Genomic DNA, 20,280 nt, shown 5'->3' with positions numbered 1-20,280 from the left:
CACAAGCTCAAATTAACTTGAATCCAATTTCTGACCCCAGAGTGGGAGTTGGAGAGATTTGGCAGCATGGGAAGTACCAGGCCAAGAAGAGTCCTTTGTTCTAGGACATCATCCTTGGAGCTAGGGGAAGAGAGAGAAAATTCCTCTTGGTTGTAATTTGGGTACTTAGTACTTTGTTAGTGTATGTGATATAATTAGGAGTTGATGTGAAGAGATCTTTCATCAGACAGGCTGTTATAACAGAGAAAATTAATAGCTGTGGTGTAAATGTAGAAATGAAAAGGAACTTTATTAGTGTTTGCTGATGATTCATTCTCTTATGTGCCAATGTTAACATTTTATAAATACGCACACGTGCTAGCGCATAAGTATCAGCATATGCTTGTTTTCCCTCCCTATCTGTCTGCAAGATGAAGTTTTTAGTATATTTACAGGAGTCATACATATGCTGTGAATTTTCATTCCTAGGTTTCTGGAGTTATAACAAAACTTAATAGTATATAACACAAACATAAGAATGGCCATACTGGGTCAGACCAACGGTCAATCTTGCCCAGTATCTTGTCTTCCAAAAGTGGCCAATGCCAGATGCTTAAAAGGAAAGGCAATCATCAAGTGATACATCCCCGGTTGTCCATTCAAGTATTTTGCAGTCAGAGGCTTAAGAACACCCAGAGCATGGGGTTTCATTCCGGATCATCTTGGCTAATGGCCATTGATGGACCTATCCTCCATGAACTTATCTAAAAGTCCAGGCCACTTTCCCCCACTACTCCGGGTCCCAGCCCAGGGACCCTGTAGATCACAGCTGTTTGCTGTGTCCCTTTAACTATTTTGCACAGCTTCTCTAATTCCCTAGGCCACTTCCCTATGGCGCCGTGCCATCTTCACCCTTACCTCAGAGTCTTGTCCTCATGGAATCCCAGCAACCAACTAAGGGCTCCTTCTCACTTCCCCCAGCTTTTGGCAACATTGCCCTATCTGGGGACCAGCCACACTCCTACAGCTCCAGCAAGTAACTGAACTCCCTCTGGCCCTGCAGCTCTTCTTATACTAGGCTGCTGGGCCCTGACTGGCTGTTTCCCACATAGCCACTCTAGGCAGCTTGGAGAACCCTCTCCACTGCCCTCTTTTGGGGTGGGTGTGGCAAGACGATGAGGCCTCCAGCTGGGGGCCTCAGAGGATCTGGTATACCTGTCACCAAGGGTAAAAAACCTTTCCTCAGCATTTTCTCCATATCATTCATGATTTTATAGACCTCTATCATATCCCCCCTTAGCTGTCTCTTTTCCAAGCTGAAAAGTCCCAGTCTCTTTAAAACTCTCCTCATATGACAACTGTTCCATACCCTTAATCATTTTTGCTCTCCTTCTCTGTACTTTTTCCAATTCCAACACATCTTTTTTGAAATGGGGCAATCAGAACTGCACACAGTATTCAAGGTGTGGGTGTACCATGGATTTATATGGAGGCAATATGATATTTTCTGTCTTCTTATCTATCTTTCATAGTGGTTCCTAAGATTCTTTTGGCTTTTTTGACTGCCACTACATTGAGCGGATGCTTTCAGAGAACTATCCACAATGACTCCAAGAGCTCTTTCTTGAGTGGTTGTGATGCTCTGTACCTTGGGGGAACACCCTGCCCCCCCAGGTTCATCTTTATAAAATGATTGTGTGGTATCCAATGCAAAGTTTGTCACATTTTGTGTCTTTGGAAGGCTCATGATGCACTGAGCATGGTTGTTAGAGTGATGTTATAGTAATTGTTACAGTAAGGTTATAGGTTATAATTTTATGTATAAACTTAGGAGGCTGAAAATGTATCCTCTTGGCTTAGAGTAAGCCCAGACAAAAATTCTGCAAGAACAGAGGGGCAGTTCACACCTCATCAGGGCATATATGGGAAAAATCCAGCCCAGCCTCACAGAAACAAAGGATGCTGGCCTAGTCAACAACAAAAGGATCTGTTAGACTCAAGTGAGTCACCCCTCTTTGTTTCTGTCAGTTTGGAACTGCAATGAGGTAATGCTTACCTGACTCTAAAGGGGTGGGGGGCAAAGCCAAGAGGAAAGAAAGAACATGATATAAGGGAGAGACTTTGCCATGCTCTTCCTCTCAATTCCGCCTCCATCTGCAGACATCACCACCAAGTGACTGAAGCACTGATCAAAGGGGAAAGCCTGGCTGAAGAGCAGAGCAACCAGCCAGCCTGTGGTGAGAAGCATCTAAGTTTGTAAGGACATTGGAAGTGTTAAAATCAGCTTAGAATGTGTTTTGCTTTTATTTCATTTGACAAAATCTGACTTGTTATGCTTTGATTTATAATCACATCAAATCTATCTTTTGTAGTTAATAAATTTGTTTGTTTATTCTACCTGAAGCAGGTGTTTTGGTTTGAAGTATGTCAGAGGCTCCCCTTGGGATAACAAGCCTGGTGCATATCAGTTTCTTTGTTAAATTGACCAACTCATATAAGCTTGCAGCATCCAGTGAGTATAACTGGACACTGCAAGATGGAGGTTCCTAGGATTGTGTCTCGGACCGGAGATATTGGCTAGTGTCATTCAGTTGCAAGTGGCTGGGAGCAGCTGACATGCCAGAGGCTGTGCGTGAACAGCCCAGGAGTGGGGGATCTCACAGCAGAGCAGGGTAAGGCAGGCTCTCAGAGTCAAGGATGGAGTGACCTAGCAGATCACTGGTCCACATAACACCAGAGGGGAATGTCACAGTGGTAACAGCTAATTTAAACCTCATCATCATTTTTTATGTACAGTTGGGATTGTATTTTCTAATCTGCATTACTTTGCATTGATCAACACTGAATTTTATCGACCATTCTGTTGACCAGCCACCCAATTCTGTAAGATCCCTTTGTAACTCTTCACATTCAGCTTTGGACTTGCCTATCTTGAGTAATTTTGAATCATCTGCAAATTTTGCCACCTCACTTTTTACCCCCTTTTCCAGCTAATTTATGAATATGTTGAACAGCACTGGTCCCAGTACAGGTCCCTGGGGGAACACTACTATTTACCTCTCTCCTTTCTGAAAATTGACCAGTTATTCCTACCCTTTGTTTCTTCTCATCTAACAAGTTAGTGATCCATGTCGGGACCTTCCTTCTTCTCCCATGGCTGCTTACTTTGCTTATAAGGCTTTGGTAAGGGATCTTATCAAAGGCTTTCTGAAAGCCCAAGTACTTGACCCCATGAAAGAATTCTAATAAATTGAGGAGATATGATTTCCCTTTACAAAAGTCATGTTGACTCTTCCCCAACATATCATGTTCATCTATGTCTCTGATAATTCTGTTCTTTACTACAGTTTTAAACCAATTTGCCTGGTACTGAAATCAGGCTCATCGGCTTATAATTGGCAGGATTGCCTCAGGAGACTTTTTTAAAAAATGTCATCACATTAGCTATCCTCCAGTCATCTGGCACAGAAGCTGATGTAAACTGTGGTATGTAACCTATCATTAATAGTTCTGCAGTTTCAAATTTGAGTTCCTTCAGAACTCTTGAGTGAATACCATCTGATCTTGGTTACTTATTAATGTTTAATTTACCAATTTGTTCCAAAACCTCCCCTACTGACACCTCAATAAGGGACAGTTCCTCAGATTTGTCACCTAAAAACAATGGCTCTGGCGTAGGGATCTCCCAAACATCTTCAGCAGTGAAGACCGATGCAAAGAATTCATTTAGCTTCTTTGCAACTGCCTTATCTTCCTTGGGTGCTCATTTAAAACCTCAGTCATCCAGTGGCCCCTAGCTTCCCCATTTTTGTGTAGTTCCTCTTCTGAAGTTAAATGTTACTGTGTGGGCTTCTTTGGCATTTCCCTCCCTCCTACCTCCCCAACAGGATTTTAAAATTATATTATGGTCGGTATTACCAAGCAGTTTGTTATATTTCACCTCTTGGTGTAGATCCTGTGCTCCACTTAGGACTAAATCAAGAATTGTCTCCCCCGTTGTGGGTTCCAGGACTAGCTGCTGCAAGAAGCAAGCATTTATGGTGTCTAGAAACTTTGCTTGCATCCCATCTAGGGGTGACACATTCCCAGTCAATACGGGGATATTTGAAGCCCCCACTATTGTTGAATTTTCTATTTTTATAGCTTCTCTAATCTCCCTGAGCAGTTCACAGTCATCATCCTGGTCAGGTAGCTGGTAGTATATTCCTACTGCTATATTCTTATTACTCAAGCATGAAATTTCTATCCTAAAGATTCTATGGTACAGTTTAATTAATTAAAGATTTTCACTGTATTTGACTCTATGCTTTCTTTCACATATAGTTCCGCCTACTCTGCCATTCCTATGTATTTTGTACCTTGCTATTACCATGTCCCATTGATTGTCATCATTCCACCAAGTTTCTGTGATGCCTATTAGATCAATAACCTCATATAATACCAGGCTCTCAAATTCACCCATTTTAGGATTTAGACTTCTAGCATTTATACACAAGCACTTTCAAAATTTGTCTCTCTTTAGTTGTCTTTCTTGATGTGATGTAATTGAAAGGGACTATTTTTCATTTGACTGTTTCTCTTTAGTTCCTACCTGTACTTTATCAGCTTCCATTCTCTCCTCTTTACTAGGATGTAGAGAATCCCTGTTAATAGATCCTCCACTATGGGATGTATCTAGCCAAATCACATGCTCCTCCACAGCTGTCAGCTTTTCCCCAGACTTTAGTTTTAAAACTTCTCTATGACCTTTTTAATTTTACATACCAGCAGTCTGGTTCTGTTTTGGTTTAGGTGGAGCCTATCCTTGCTGCATAGGCTCCTCCTTTCTCAAAAGGCTCCCCAGGTTATAATAAACATAAAACCCTTCTCTCTACACCATCATCTCATCCATGCACTGAGACCCTGCAGTTCTGCCCATCTAACTGCATGTGGAACTGGAACTATTTCAAAGAATGCTAACATGGAGGTCCTAGACTTCAATCTCTTACCTAGTAGCCTATATTTGGCCTCCAGGACTTCTCTCTTATCTTTCCCTATGCCACTGTAAAGTAAAGATTGTTGTTGCCATAACTAAAATATAGAAAAGAACAAAGTGGTTGAATACCCAAGTTTTAATGAGAATAGCTGTGGCAATCAAAATATAAGGTAACTGAGGAGTGAGGTGCATTTGTGGGAGGAGTGGTGTTGGTTGTTTTTTTTTTTCCCCTTCAACCAGTGGTATTCCTGCATTCTGGAATCTGGTGCACAATCAAATGTAAAATAAGAACAATTAAGGTCTTTTATTCAGCCAAGCAAGTAAACAGAACACAATTATGCACATCAATGTCCTGATGTGACAAAGCACTTACTCTTAAGTTACCCAACAATATCTTCAGAATTACTAACACAGCAAAAGAAAATTACAGAAACAGCTAAGTATGTTATCTTAGATCTTCAGGAGAGGGATTTGGTTATCCTATGATGAATTATTAGGAAACATACAGTGGTTTACAAGAATTTCAATTATTCCTTTCCTGTAAACTAAGACATTTTGTCACTTCATGTGAAGTCAATTGACTTACTACAAGGAAATCTCAAGAAGAAACACAGGAGAAGGAAGAAGAGATTTAACAAAAAGAGGATCTATTGCTAATTAGGCATAGCTCCGACATCATTATACCTCATTGGCATAAGTACATGTAGAATAACTGGGAAAGAATATTAGAGGAAGAACGGGTCTCCTTCAATACACCATGTCCTGCAACATTACAGAAATAGCATAGCACACTGGGTGCAATCATACAGACAAAAAGCTCTCACCGCAGTGTTTTGGACTGAGAGTCTTATTAAAACGTAATGGGGATGGAACTCAAAAATAAAAGGTTAGAGGTACCAAACCAACAAGAATAATTGCAGTCCCTATGTTCCCAGCAGAGCAGGGACTGCTCCCTCTATGCATGTTCTGGGCAATACTCACCCACAAAAGGTGGAAGACTGATGAGCAGGAGGCAAGTACCTGGCTCCACACATTGCTCCAGCAGCCTATGGAGCTGACCAGGCATACACAAGGGGAATGTTCTGCACTTACTGAAAGGAGGTAGGGGACAGAATTTCACATAGACCTCACCCTGAAGAAGGCTTGCTCTACCGTTCCCTCAGCACAGGCTGTGCTCCCAGGTCATAAACAGAACATTTACCTGGATGTAAGCAGGATCCGAATGAGCTCTCTCTGACATCTAGTCATAGGCACCTACTCCGTGGATGCTCCGGAGCTGGAGCACCCACCGGGAAAAATTAGTGAGTGCTCTGCACCCACTGGCAGCCAAGCTCCCCTCAGCTCCCACCCCACCTTATCCCCCTTAGCATGCCACATCCCTGCTCCTCCGCCTACCTCCCAGTGCTTCCCCCCGGCTGCTGCCAAACAGTTATTTGGCGGCATGCTGAGAGGGAGGGGGAGGAGTGGAAATGTAGTGCGCTCAGGGGAGGAGGGGGAGAAGAGGTGGAGCGGGGATTTTATGAAAGGGGTGGAATGGAGACAGGGCAAGAGTGGGGCCAGGGGCGGGGTCGAACACCCACTAGGAACAGTGGAATTTGGCGCCTATACATCTAGCAATGCCTTGGATAAAAAGACTTCAGGAACAGACCATATTTGCCTAGACACATCTACTCTGCCTTTATGATCAGCAGACAGACCTGCATTGCCAAAGTGATCAATTTTGGCCAGTATTGGGTTACAGTTCACTTCAGTATTTAATGCAGGGGTAATAAAATGTTACCCTTACTGTATGAGTGAAAAGCAGCAGAACTGTACTTAATGCCCTGATTAAGGGGGTCACCCTAAACTGAGCCTCACTTGCTAACCAGAGGCCAAATCCCATGAAAGATGAAAGGGGTCGGGGGACAGTGTTCCCACCTGGTGGTGTGGACTCTGTCTAAAGAGTCCTAGACACCATTTGACCCCCCCTCCTCCTTTCCTGTGTTTAAAGACAGAGCTGGTTGTATTCAGTTGGGAGTTGTTTCTGGTCAGTGATTACTAGAGCTGCAGTCACTGACGAGCAGGTCTAGGGGCTAAGCCCTAGCCCTGGAATGGGGATGGTGTTGCAGTGAAAGACAACAAAGAGGCAGTAGCCCAGACATTCCCTGCTACCCAGAGAAAACACTCAGAGCTGGACTAAGCGGGGAAAACTCAGAATGTGGCACTGCAGAAGTGGCAGTGATAGCAGCAGAGAGAATTGTGGCAGAGAGCAGAGGCAGCAGTAGCATTGCTTGATGCCCTCTCCCCTTTTTCAGGTGCGGGAGGTGGATTCAGAGGTGGAGTCACCTGGACTCTGGGTCTTTGCTGACTCAGGACAACGAACTGAGAGTGGGGTGCAGTGGAGGGAGAGGGGAGTGATATGTTAAAGGAATATTTGTTGTCAGACTTTCACACCGTAAAGGTAAGAAACTGAGGCAAAGGGCACTGCCCAGCTACTCAGGGGTTAGTGTTTGCTTATAGTTACACACTTTCAAATCATGGATGTGGAGTTATCCCAAAATAACACTGGGTTCCTTTTCCCTTTTTATTAAAGGTTGTCTTTGCTATACACCAACTCAGTGCTTGTGAGAGGGGAAGTACTGCCTCTCAGAGACACCCAGGGGTAGTGTTTATTTTCCCAGATTACTGGGTGGGGACTCAAACCAGTTCTGTGTTGTTCTACTAAGAGGATCCCCTAGATATTGAATCTGACCCTCGTTGCTACCGACCCCCCCGGCAGAAGGGTTACATAAACAAACATAACATTGTGAAGTGATGACCAGGGGAGAATGCTCAATTTAACTAATCAGTTAGAGCAGGGGTCGGCAACCTTTCAGAAGTGGTGTGCCGAGTCTTCATTTATTCACTCTGATTTAAGGTTTCGTGTGCCAGTAATACATTTTAACGTTTAGAAGGTCTCTCTCTCTAAGTCTATAATATATAACTAAACTATTGTTGTATGTATAGTAAATAAGGTTTTTTAAATGTTTAAGAAGCTTAATTTAAAATTAAATTAAAATACAGAGCCCCCCAGACCAGTGGCCAGGACCCAGGCAGCATGAGTGCCACTGAAAATCAGCTCGGGTGCCGCCTTCGGCACATGTGCCATAGGTTACCTACCCCTGTGTTGGAGTATTTTAGGAACTATTAACATTAAAAAGTGTGGCTGCTCTAAAACCAGGAAGAAAAATAATGATATATTAGGCAGTGCATCATTAACGAAAAAACCAAAATAAAGAACATCCAATCTTCAGTATTTACTGCACATATGCCGGGTTGTTAATTTTACTGACATTTTATTCACTCGTCCCATATTAGAGTGCCAGCGACAGGAACAAAACATCAGTAACTGAACACAAATGACTTCATTTTCAGAGGTTTTGTCCTCACTATGGTTTGTTTTGGTTTTCTTTAATTCACCAGTTCAGCCCTGTGAGGAACAATACTCATGGCACAGGATCTGAACTGCAATAGTGACACTGGTGATTAGTAATTGGGATAGCCACTGTATAAGCAACATCAAAGTGATATAACAAGGAATAAAACCAAAGAAGCAAAATTAAAGGTGAAAACCTTGCTATTTCTATATACATTCAAGTGTTCACAGTTATTCTGGATAAATCATTGCTAAACAAAGAAAAAAACCACTAGCATTTGAAAGATTATATGTAAATGAAAACAAGGGCCAGCAGAATATGCTTTAGGGGAGCTTCTTTTCAGTGTCAATTTCTAAAATAAGCAACCACAGGACTACGAAGGATCTTCCACTACATTATATACATTTAAAGCAAAGTGCCATTGACTTTCATGGTGTTTGGGTTATTATGCTCCACAATGGATCAGATTTTGAACACTGCTGGAAACTGCACCCGTGCGTCAGTGTCAATACCACAGTTTAACTTGTTCAGTATCTCTAATGCTCTTAATATCTGGATGCTAGTTCTTCACTATAACACACACATCAAGAAACTGCTTTATTTCCCAGCACCTTGGCAAGGTTTGACAATTGTCTCCACCACATTGGTATGGAATTCGTGTTCCTTGTCCTATCCCCTTCAAGGGCCTAAATAAACCTGGCTCCTGTTCACTTCTCTAAACTCAGCCCCTTCTGATCTTCTTGTCCCCTTCGTCCCATGCAAGCCACTTGCCCAGTGGTTAAAGTAGAATGAAACGAGGGGGAGCTAATCATCACACCAGCCGAGGAGGCAGTGGTGGTATAAGCTGTGCTGAGGGGAAGGAGAATTGCCCTCTGCTTTTAGCTGCCTTTTCCCTGACTTTCCCTTATTTTAACCCCACGTGTAACTGGTTTCTTCAGTCCAAATTGATTATTCCTCTCCCTCTCAGCTCTCTACTTTTTTCCATATGAGAAATGCTTTCTGACCAAGTCTGCCATGCCTCCTCATTATATTTCCAAAAGACCCTAGAGCCCTCTCCCCACTGAAACCAAACCACTGATATTCCCATCCATTCCCCTATTTTTAAAAATAAAAAAATATTCAAAATATAAAATCCAAACAATCATCATGAAACTAACATCACTGTTACATCCACATTGCTTGCTGTTCCTTCCAGTTCCCCTCCTGCCCTGGCATTTGAGCATGGCCTACTAGGACAGAATGTCTTCCAATTAAAGTAAATGGGACTTTGGTCCCTGACATCAGTGTGAGCAGGATCAGTCCCCTAGATTCTAAGATCTTCAAAGCAAGTATCTGGCTATAAAGTACCAACGTATTCTTTATATTACAGATAAATAACAATGATGGGCCAAGACCTGCTTTGAAGATACACACATGGAAGTTCCTCTCCACTAACAGATCTCATCTCTTGTGCATAGGGGGTCAGCCCCTCTTCTGTAGGCCACCACTTTCCCTCTCCCTGACTTCCTAAGACCCTGCAGAGGGCATTTTCTGGCATTAGGATTGTCACTAATTCCACATTATTAGAAGCAATGTAGAAATGGAGAGATGTGTCAGTTATCAATTCAGTCTGATATTTTGAAGATCACTCCTCTTATACAGCATGTCTGTAAAGCACATCTGCCTTTAATGTACAGGGCTCTGCATGTTTGTACATATATATGTGCATATCTCCTATTGAAGGACTGCAAGGTCAGGCCACAGTTTGTAATTATATCTTGAATTAAATTATATACTTCACACGTACCCCACCCCCCTTTAAAAAAGGTTAAGAGGGAAACACATTGATGGACAGAATTAACACAGCGGCTTACTACAAAAATCCCAGGCGGCTTTGAATTCAGTGTCTTTGAAATCAAAAACAGGCACCTTATCAACTAGGCAACAAATGTTCTCCAGCAATTTACAATCCAAACAATTCCATTGAATACCAGTTGGTCGAACTGGCCTCTGTCTGGTTGTATAGAGTGTACATCAGGGCAAAATGTGCTCTATTTTGTTTAATATTGATAGAGATTTACAGGTATCATTTTAGGTATTAAGTAATTAGTGTCTAGATTGTTCCTTGAATGCAATAGAAATATACTGACATTTTTAGAAAAAAATGTAGTTCAAAAATCACGTCGTGGTTGCCTAGATCAACATGCATGGAAAATAAAAAGGAGAAACAGACAATTATTGTGCAGCAACAAAGGAACTAAAATGTTTCCTCTATGTGATGGAGGGATTAAGTCCATGCAAATGCACAAGATTTTGTTTCTTTTTTGAAGTACTGAGTGCAATTCCATAGATTTGTCCTCATGTTTAGTTCTGTACAGAAAGCAATCACATTTTTCCCTACCTTCACTCTAATCACTACTGTAACAATTTTATATACACCACTACACATATTGTAAATAGACAACCCTGTGATTTATGTCAGGGATGTATATTTTGTAATTAGGAAAATTAAAACAATTGAAAGCTCTGCAAATTGAAGGTCTCAAGCATTGATGCCACTAAACAAAATTTACTAACGGACTTTAAGCTGGACTTGCAGAGATGCCAAACTAAAAGCTATTTACCTTTTCCATCTTTGTATTGTGTTTTAAGAAACTTCCACCATGAGTTTAATTCAGCTTTATTTGCCAGACTCTGTCAAAAGAAATACATTCTCCCACAATTCATCTGTTTGAGTGACATAACAGGCAATCCCACAGGAAGCCAGAGAACTAGAGTGCTTCTCATCACCACAACCCATACACTAATGATTTTCACAGTGGTTGATACCACCACAAGCCATTTCTAGAGCCACATGTCATGATTAAATTTAATCCTTTCAAATTATTCTCCACTGTTACTCTGGAACCCAAGCAGTGACACATATTGCAGGTTAAGGGAGATTTCAGCTTGACCATGGCATTGTTCCATGACCATGAGCCAAAACACATCCATAACTCTAAATTCTAAGCACTAAACCACTGCCCTGGATTGTAGAACCCAATGATTGGCACAATATAAAATTCCACCCTTACATCAATCTCTCATTTATCTTCTGGCTACATGCTTGGATACATTGTTTTCAGCACAGCTTGTCTGATTCATAAGCCGACAGGGTAAGTAGGAAAGAGCAGAAAGGACAAACTGTGCTGTTAAGTAATTTAACCTCATTGGCGGCATTGCTGTATTGGAAGGGATTGTTATTACTCTGAGCGTGGTTACAGTACATCAATTACAGTGGATCCTCTGAGCAGCCATGAGATAAGATCCTTTCCCATAAAAAATATTTTTACTTTAATTTATTTCAACAACAGACTGGACTGAAACCATTTTTCTTCTGTTGATTTCTTAGTGTCTATGATCAATGGCTAAAAGCAAGTTTAATAATAATATTATTGTTTCTGCAATTTCATTCTGAAAAAAAAACACTGACTAAAATTCCATTTTCAATTACACCCATGTAAATCAATCGTTTTACTCTGTATTTGCACTAAGGTAATTGAGAGTAAAAATTTCAGTTTAGCCAGTACCAGTCAGCAAAGTACTAAAAGTTAGAGATGAGAGAGAATTGAAATCAACTTACCTACTGTATCAGATCCTCATGTGCTACAACTCCTTCTCAGTCTGAAGAAAATCTGACCTGTAGAAGATGAAAGTAATAAGTTTTCTCTTATAACAAAATATTGACCTATACTTCATAAAACTTTATACCAGGTTAATAAATACCAAGCTTTTCAGGGGAAAAGCCTTGCACAGGGAGCTGAGCATCCTGAAACCTTTTGCTGCTTTCTACCATAGATATATGCATTAATGTTCTTTATATATTAAAACGTGTACAAATAATATCACATTGCCAACCAGGGGACCATCCTGTATCTTTACTCGGAGAATTGCCACTGAGATCAATGTGGGTTTTTTGTTTTGTTTTTTTCTCTCTCTCCAGAATTAAGATCACAGGATTGGATCTTCAGAGGTATACTGAGAGAGAGACTGTCAAAAGCACCCAAAGCCCACTGACTTTCAATTGGGTGTATGCACCTAAATTCTTGGTGTGCTAGGTGCTCTTTGAAAACCTCCCTCCAAGAATTTAAGGTAAAAACATTGTAAATGGTCTTGTATCATATCTGGCTGCCCATACACCCGAACACACTAATGACTCAAGGTCTGCAGCTGACTGAAATTCCATGGCCCCAGCTAATATGGCAGAATTCAAGGCTGTTCACAAAAAAAGCACAGTGGATCCTAAAATGAATAATAACCTGCAATAATGCTGAGCTGTGGCTTCTCCCCTCTTTCTGGCCTTGTCTTTGCTCATTTTTAAAAGGTCTGTAATAACTTCTCCCTAACGAACAAAAAAGGAAGGCGTAGGAAAGCAAGAGGGAGGGCAGATGAGAAAGAGAGAAGAGGAAAGGGAAATCAAGAGGGATAGATAGTGATGTGGCCAGGAATGATTTTTATTATACTAATTCCACCTTTGCCGACCCACTCCCCAGAAAACTACTCAGACTAGTACTTTTACTTTCTTATATTGAATCATTTTAATTAGGAGTTGGTAAGGGGGTGTAAACACTTTTACACCAGTGCAGTTTTCCTGGAATCACTGAAGTGGTACTAATGTAAAACTGGGAGTGACCATTATTTGGTCTGACATGTTTCAGTGCAGAGTGTGGCAGGGAGCTGTGAAGTCTCCGTGAGTCAATAAGGTTACAAGGTATGTGAACATGGAAGTGGCCAAATTCTTACTGCGGGGGGGGGGGGGAAGGGGAGGAGAGGGAGAGGGGCTGGTAATTTCTCAGCCAGGCATATTTTACTCGGTACCTGGAGATAATCATCAAGGATGGGATATACCTATCCAACTAGGGAACAGATCTATTTTTGGTTGATATTAAAGAAGATATCAGTAAATATCTGCGAACCTGTCTAGGATCAGGGGAGCTAATTGCTGGTGCCTCCTTGCAGTAGATGTCCAGTGCAAGTAATCATTATGGAATGGATATGGTGACTGGATACAATTGATGAGTTCACTGCTCCACATTTACAATGGAATGTCAATCCCCCTCCTTTCTAGCACCCACATATGAGGGACATGGTAGAGTCCCAGCAGCATGGTGTTTAGGACTAGATTGGAAATGGGGAGGGCTGATGGCAGCACCCCCCCCCCCCCCGAGTATATGTTAGGGATTATGGAAATTGTGATGACCTGCACTGTCCAATCTATTTTCCAGGTACTCTCAGATATTTAAGAGAGCCTCATTAAAACCCCATATGGTGGCTGAGTGGTTAAGGCCCTTGTTTGAAGGCTATGGGTTCAAGTATTACTCCCTCTCCTTCTGAAAGGCCACCTCCAATTCACCCAACTGCAAAATAGGTACTTGATCCATCAGATTAGGGCATTCAAAGACAGTCTAATGTGATGCTGGCCACATCACTCCCTTGTGTACCATTGGCTATGAAGCAGACCTGTTTTAACCATGTGCCATTGATTGCCGGGAACTTTTACATTATTACCTCCTGGCGTTCTTACAACATAGCTGGACAATGGGATTAAGTTATATTTCAAGCTTCTCCTGGCATTACAGTAAATGAAATGTAAATATTTACCCTGTGGATTTAGGAACATGCAATATATATAATCCAATGGTATACCTACACAGAGTTCACATGTATTGTACTCACTGTCTCTGTAATTATTTTGGATCCACATCAGTTGCCCTGAACTGTTTAGCTGATTCTACTTCATTGAGATTAGAGATCAGATTCAAGATAAACTAAGAAAAGGTAGGAGAATTACAAAAATTTAAAAGGCTCTAAATGTGGCCTGACTTATGCAGCAAGTTATTCTTTTTCGGTTTATCCTACATTAACCCAGTCTTCGCCTTCCCTCACAGAAGGATAGCAGCCTCTTACTGGTACAGGTGTAATCTCCCTACTTGAAGGCCTGTTCCCACTACAATCAATTGCAAAACCTGAATGGAATCCAGAGCAGAACCTCTAGCTGCAGAATTAGAGAATTCAGCAGAGTGCACAATTCTTTTACTACCTTCTCATTGTCCATCATTTCAGTGCTCATATACAAAGATGTTTAATTGTGTCAACATGTGCATTATGAAAAAAGCTGTTTTTTAAACAAAGCATCATGGAAACAAAGGTATAAAGATTAACACTATTATTAAAGAAGCTCTGGTCTGTAATGTGTCAGTGAATCAGCTCCAGGGCAATGTGGTCAGAGACTGCTTGTGTGGCATCAAAAGGGATAAATGTGGATTTTTTCAGCAGACATTTTTGTGTGGGTGTAGAAGTTCCAATTGGGCCAGTTAAAAATTCAAGTTTCTGACATTATCTAAAAACAGGTACATGCCTCTCACCATAGTAATGAACAGAGTCTTGTACCTGATGTTTACTTTTCTGCAGATCTACCTCAGTTTCTGCTGTAAAAAGGAACTTTCCCAGGGAATCTTTTGTTATTGAGATAGATGAGCCTCTAGTCAACTGAACAAAGCTCTGCTGAGCAACTTAAAATGTATCCATTGCTTTTAAGAGAACAATCCAATGATGTTTTTCTGTCTGTGAACTATATAATCACTGATAAATTGTTTTCCATTCCCTTAATTCTGTAAATGAAATGGTTTTGGTGCAATGTTTGCCTTAGATTCCTGGAAACCTTTACAGTTCTGACTTTCACAATTATTGGTGGTGGTCAATTTAAGCCATCTGGTTGCTTCCCAGTTTTTCTTTGCAGAATTCAAGGGGCCCTATTTTGGTCTCCTTCCACATTCAAAAATTCTCATTAACTTCAATTGGGGGGACAGCAGGTGACAAAAATGCAGAACTAGGCTTTTCTGTAATAAACATCATATTTGCAACTTTCATAACTGTTTTCATCTGAGGATCTAAAAAAGCATTAACAAAAGTGAGTAAGTAATCATATTATTCACACTGTTGTCTCTCTGATATTTCTATTTCATCTTTAACAGATGCTCACCAAGACCCAAAGAGAAAGTTTCTTATGCTTTTGATTCCATAGTCTCTTTAGGAATATGATTTCTAATAACGCTTCCACTTTGTAGTGTCATCTTGATTGTATGTGGTGATGTCGCAGTCGTGTTGGTCCCACGATATTAGAGAGACAAGGTGGAAGAGATTGGACCAGCTTGTATTGGTAAGAGAGAAAAGCTTTCACGCTTACATAGCTTCTTCACATCAGAACTCTGTAAACTTGAAAGCTTGTCTCTCTCCCCAACAGAAGTTTGTCCAATAAAAGATATAACCTCACCCACCTTGTCTCTCTATTTTTTTTCTTTTTAGACCAGTGCAAGATTTGAATCAACATTCCCCTTACTTCAGTACTAGGAAAAAATGATGTCCTCAACATTAAGTTGGCTCCATCATTTAAACACCAACTAGGCAAACATTAGCATTAAGATTCCAAGGAAACCATGCTGCAAGGTATCAGGAAGAGTGAGTGACTGCGTAAGAAAAGAAGAATTCTAGGATAATTCTTATCCTTTAGCCCCATCCCACAGAAAACATCATTAGGCTTGGAGGTGTGTAAGTTACTGCAGTGTACGATAATGGTGAGTAAATGCTGATTTTAAAACAGTGACTGCTGTAAAGAATCTTAAAACCAGAGAAGATGAGCTCATGGTAAGATTATTTTATTGCATGCCACACAAAGTGACTTACTTAACACCTGCGGTCAAGTGGATGAGAACGTTACACTTGACTCTCTTTCCTAATCATGAAATGACAAAAGCATTAGATAGAGCAGAAGCTAGTGCTCATTTATCCACCAGGAGGTAGACACAGCATGGGCAGCAACAATATAAGCTTCCCCCACACTGCTCCCAGCTAAGGTGCCTCATCCATATTCAGAATCAAAAGGAATTTCATTCCCTATAATCTATTTAGTCTTTGGCCATGCTACAGACATTGCTAATGGAGTTGTCAGTGGAGTTCTTCTGTAAAGTGGACATTTGTCCAAAAAGCTGTATTTACAAACTATGAGGGAAAAAGCTACTAGCCAGCAATGATATTTAGACACTAATAACATGAGCCAGAAATCTAGTAATTTTGGGGTTTGATTCTCCACTGCCTTTTGTCATGTGTAGCCAATTACCCTTGTGCAAAGTGATTATAACAAGAGTGCAAAAACATCACTGTGCCAATTTGGTAGAGTTTTACACTCACTTTGTAAAGAAGTAGGTGCAACGTTCTGAAGACTCTGTCCCTATGATAGTAAGGAAAATATGCAATAATTTTAAAATCTAACGCGTAAACAGTCTTACTAAAAAATTGAACCAAATGGTATTTTTGTTAACCTGGGATTTGTCAGCTTGCTAATATAATTCTTGTCCAACATGTGTTTGGCACTGTTTTCTCTCTAAACACTGAAAAGATGGCAGTGTTCTAGGAGGTAGATGGTATAGCTGGACTTCATTAATTCCCATAAAATGACTGAGAATCACTGCAAATTAAACACATTTTGGGGAAAATAGCAAATAGATTTGTTTATGTTTTAAAAAGCTCAATGTGGAAAATTTGAATCTGGATCTCAAACATCCCAAACTAAAGCACAGTTTCTACAATGAATGAACTCTTTATGATGCTTCACGTACAGCTGCACTTTAGTCAGCTGCACTTTACTTGTGATGTGACTTGTAATGAATTGTGATAGTTTAAACTAAACTAAATATTCTGAAGTCAGATTTGTGGAGTAGCAAGGTGTGAAGTAGCAACAGATGGTTGTATTTCTGAATAAAAACACTGTTGTGTTGTCAGATTGGCACTCCAGTGTTGAGGTCAGCAGTGATGTCATGTAGTAATCCAGAAGTACGGATTTCAGGAGGATAGAGAAGACACTGCAATAGTATTATGCAAGATCTCCAGTTAAAGAATGTTAACTCTAGCAGTTGCAGCACGTCTATCATTCGGAATTGCCACAAGTCAAACCAGGGAGAATTGCTAGTTGAAAATGTGACAAAGAATGAGAAAATGGGTCTGGAACTAATGGCATATTTGGAAAAGCTTTCAAAAGCGGAATGTTTAAAACTTAAATGTGGATTGAGAAATTACACAAAAGCTGATCTAGTACATACGGGTCAGATATTCTGTATTGCTGAGCTATATTTTTAAATTCTAACAGTTACAGTTTGAGATGAGATTTGCAGGCACTATTTAGATAATTTTCTTGGTTACTTATATTGGGGTTTCATAGTCATGTATATAAAAAAAGTCAGTGGGAGCTGTGAATGCTCAGCACTTAAAAAGTCAAGCCACTTAAATAAGTGTCTAAATATATATTTAGATGCCAAACTTTTGGCACTCAAAACTTTGTGGAATTATGGTCAAACTCTTGTATGAAAGGACAGAAGGTTAGCACTCCCCTTGATAAGGATGGAAGAGGTCCTAGTGACCTTTACAACACATATATGGTTAAGGCATTGCCACTTACTTCATGGCATCTAACCAAGTTTTTTTGAGGGGAGGGATAGCTCAGTGGTTTGAGCATTGGCCTGCTAAACCCAGGGTTGTGAGCTCAATCCTTGAGGGGGCCATTTAGGGATCTAGGGCAAAAATCTGTCTGGGGATTGGTCCTGCTTTGAGCAGGGGATTGGGCTAGATGACCTCCTGATGTCCCTTCCAACCCTGATATTCTATGATTTTAAGAGCCTCAACCAACATGCATTATAATATGCTTCATTTTGCATTTCTTCTCTCTAAATCCAAAAAGCCATTGGAAAAGATGACAAAGCATTCTGTGGACATATTTTCTTAAGTTAAAAAAAATGGGCTATGTTTATAAAAGGTGTTTACCAAACTGGTCATGGTGGCTGGAATACCAGGTAAAAGAAAGAAGAAAAGTATGCTAGAAACACAAGATTTTTCTCCCCCACTGAATTTGTATGGCACTGAAGAATTACAGAATTTTAGAAAGGTTAAGATTATGCAACACTTCTTGGTGAAATCTTTGAAAGAAGTCTGCCCCGTATTTTAAAACACTTCCATGATTTTTAGGGTAGTCCTGCCTTTCAGATCTCAAAATCCATAATCAGGGAATCTGTGCTTTACAATATGGACATGCAAATAAAACCCCAGAAATGAGGTCTTTCGTTAAGGCAAATATCTCATCATTGCTCTCCCAGAGTCCCATTGAACAACTTCACTAACAATCATTGACTACATCCATTATAGATTTTGACAGCATTAGGCCCACGTATTATGTTTTTGTGAATAAATGCCACCACATTCAGCCACTAAAGAGCTAAGCTTTTATTTTGTGTATAAATCTGTGTTTAATGAGCCTTGAAAGAGATGATTGGTAAATAACAGCTTGCTGCACACAAGCTCAACTGCCTTCAATTATATAGTTTATAATTATATAATATAACGTGTGTCCAACAGTCTTCCAGTGTTTTATTACTGTCTGACACTACAACACTGATGTAAATCACCTTTTCACTTTCACACTCAGCCACTTTCACTTGGACAGCACAAATGCACGTTTGACTATTGTACATAGATAATATGAGAACGGCCACAGTGAGTCAGAGCAAAGGTCCATCTACCCCAATACCGTGCCTTCCAAAAGTGGCCCATGCCAGGTGCCCCAGAGGGAATGAACAGAACAGGCAATCAGGTGATTCACCCCCTATCACCCATTCCCAGCTTCTGGCAAACAGAGGCAGGGACACCATCCCTGCCCATATTGGCTAATAGCCATTCATGGACTTACAAAGCAAAGACTTACAAGCCTCAGCAGCATTTAGCAATGCAATTGGCCATACCCAAGAGGGAAAAAGGGAAAAAAGAGTGAAAGAGCAAGGAAAAGCAAGTACGAGAGAGTTTACTAGTTCAAACCATATATCACATTTTCAAATTAATAACCGTAATAGAGAGAATCTTACTGGCATCTGGTCCTGCATTCACTGCGCCCCCAAAACTCCCATGGGAAGTGGAAGCACAATATGTAGGGTGTGGTCCTTCATCTGTTTTGATAACATTATATGGATATTACAGCCTGTACTATAAAGACTTTGAAATTACCATAAATCTTATCAGCAAACCCTCTATTATCCTGCTAATCCAACATGCATAACCCTTGTCATTCTGATTCACTTTTAATCCCCCTATTCCATTTCTCACATAGTAATCTAATTTTTAACAGTTCATTATACTAGCAGGTCTATGTATATTTATAACAGATAGCCACATTAAGAGTCTTGGATGAAATCCTGGCCTGCATGAAGTCAATGGCAAAACTTCAACGAGACCAGGATCTCGCCCCCTTGGTATTATTTTCAGCTACATCCTTTCTATGGTATTCCTTGTTTTGAATATGAAAGGTTTTCAAATGTGCAGTCTGCATAGGTTTCTCTGCTATTTATCCCATGACTACCTTGCATCCGCAACACATGCCCTTGTCAACAATGAAGCTTGATTACTATAATTCCAACTTTGCAGGGCTTCCAGCAGTGTTTCTTCATCACTAGTAGCTAGTGCAGAATTCAGCAATATACCTGCTCACCTCATACTACACTCATCCTGCATTCTTTGCTCCTGGTTGCCTATAAAATGGTAAATTGACTTTAAGTTGGCCCCAGTTGATTTTTAAAGCTCATAATAGAAAATAATCTGGCTATATTGCAGACCTATTCACTGAACTTTGCCTTAATGATGTGAAACGATGCAACCTTTAAGGTTTCCAACATTGTGCTGTAAATTGGTGAGTGATGGAGCCTTTACAGAGCCCTCTACAACGTGATGTTCATGTCCCATGACTACCCAACCTATTCCATCTTTCTCCAGCTTTTAAAAACATTTCAAAATCTTCCATGTATAAAAATGTTTATAGTCTAACAATTCCCCTGTACCTTATGATGATTTGTTTCATGTTGTGAAGCCTATTTTAACAGC

At 40.5% G+C, this 20,280-nt stretch overlaps 1 protein-coding gene and 1 non-coding gene across 7 annotated transcripts in view; one reads left to right on the top strand and one right to left on the bottom strand.

The window, feature by feature from the left end:
- LOC115646061 (poly(rC)-binding protein 3-like) overlaps nucleotides 1–12,016 on the bottom strand; it is a 519,652-nt gene extending 507,636 nt beyond the window's left edge. For all 6 annotated transcript variants that reach the window (XR_003998920.1, XM_030551519.1, XM_030551520.1 and 3 more), the window contains exon 1: nucleotides 11,951–12,016. The gene's annotated coding sequence lies outside the window, so the exon portion shown is untranslated. The remainder of the gene's footprint in view (nucleotides 1–11,950) is intronic.
- Nucleotides 12,017–17,716: 5,700 nt separating this feature from the next.
- Nucleotides 17,717–17,844, top strand: LOC115647331. The gene has a single exon (XR_003999286.1). It is a non-coding gene; the product is annotated as a U6atac minor spliceosomal RNA (small nuclear RNA).
- The last annotated feature ends 2,436 nt before the right edge of the window (nucleotides 17,845–20,280 follow it).

This window comes from Gopherus evgoodei, chromosome 2 (genome assembly GCF_007399415.2).
Source record: "Gopherus evgoodei ecotype Sinaloan lineage chromosome 2, rGopEvg1_v1.p, whole genome shotgun sequence".
NCBI lineage: Eukaryota > Metazoa > Chordata > Testudines > Testudinidae > Gopherus > Gopherus evgoodei.
The sequence above is the reverse complement of the archived record's forward strand: the minus strand, read 5'-3'. Positions and strand labels throughout refer to the sequence as shown.